The sequence below is a fragment of the Tupaia chinensis genome, unplaced genomic scaffold (genome assembly GCF_000334495.1).
Source record: "Tupaia chinensis unplaced genomic scaffold, TupChi_1.0 Scaffold148039_1, whole genome shotgun sequence".
Taxonomy (NCBI): Eukaryota; Metazoa; Chordata; class Mammalia; order Scandentia; family Tupaiidae; genus Tupaia; species Tupaia belangeri.
In genome coordinates this window covers 90,283-91,729 of record NW_006207889.1, presented here as the reverse complement: position 1 = coordinate 91,729, position 1,447 = coordinate 90,283, and positions in this window count along the sequence as shown.

Sequence of the window (1,447 nt, the reverse complement as noted above, 5' to 3'; positions counted from 1 at the left end):
AACAGGTCACAGAAGGATTGATCTCTGATGTCCAGCAGCTTGCATCCACTATCTCCCTCATCCAGGATCAGCTAGATTCCCTTGCAGAGGTGGTTCTACAAAATCGCAGGGGTTTGGACCTCTTACTTGCAGAGCAGGGAGGTCTTTGTCTTCCTTTGCAAGAACGATGCTGCTTTTATGCCAACAAGTCTGGCATTGTCCGTGATAAGATCCATGACCTCCAAGAAGCCCAAAGGAACCGCAGATGACGACTGGCTGACAACCCCCTTCTAACTGTCTGGAATGGACTCTTACCCTTTTTGCTTCCTATAATTGGACAAATTCTCGGGCTACTAATTGTCTGCTCGCTGGGACCAGTCATTTTCCAAAGACTAAAAACGTTTATCAGCCAACAAGTTACCTCCCTCCTTTCTCGGCCTATTCAGGTCCATTACGCTAGACTGGAGATGCATGATATCGATCAACATCATCATCTGACCTGAGGCGCTGAGCTGGTTAGCCAGTGATGGGTAAGATAGTCTAGCCGACCTTTTGCCACTTCCTCCATCTAAGACAGGACACCCATCTTGCTGTGGGTGGTTCCCATGACGGGTAACTCAGGACATTTGGCTAATAAAACTCCAACCTAAGACAGGCACAGCTCCCCCTGGTTCCCAGTCTATAAAACAGAAAAGGGGGACATGTGGGGAGCCACATACACCAAAATGGCTGACATGACCTTCATACGAGGACCTTCAAGTATCCTTGTTCCGGGAGTAGACAATTCACCCTGAGACTTCCTCATTCAGGCAGGTCCTCAGTCAGGTCTGCGACAATTCCCACCCCCTTTTCCTGCCCTGTGTATGTAAGAATGTTCTCTGGCCCTCAATAAATGAGCGACTACATACCATCTTGAGTTGTGACACCGCGTTGCTCCCGTGCTGTGATGCTGCGCCAGTTCCAGACCTCTGCTTTCTCACTCAGGTATCCTGCTTGATTGTCCCGTGGGCTGGAATAGAGAGATAGAGAGGAGCAGAAAGGGAAAATGATAATGCACCCTCTACAATGGCTAGCCATGCTACAATCCCTTGTCCTCCATTTCCCTGTCCTTTTCAGAATTTCAGGCACACATATACACGTGCCTGACATGTTTTTCAAGCCACTAGGTCTGGGAATCAAAACCGTAGTCAGTCACGTTGAATCCAGCTACCTTAATCATGACACCACTGGCTGGCCTGGCAAACCTTTTCTTAAGAAGTTCATAATAAAACTGAGTTTATGTTCCACTATATATTTTAACACAAGACACCTAACTCATTCTCAAAACTGAAATAGAAGTAGCATTAAAACAGAAATTATCTGTGTATTAAAATAGGCAATTACTAGGACCAATAGATGGCATAGCAGTTATGTCGCTGGACTCCCACATGGTTGACCACGGCTCGAGGCCTGAACCTGGTGGCTTCAA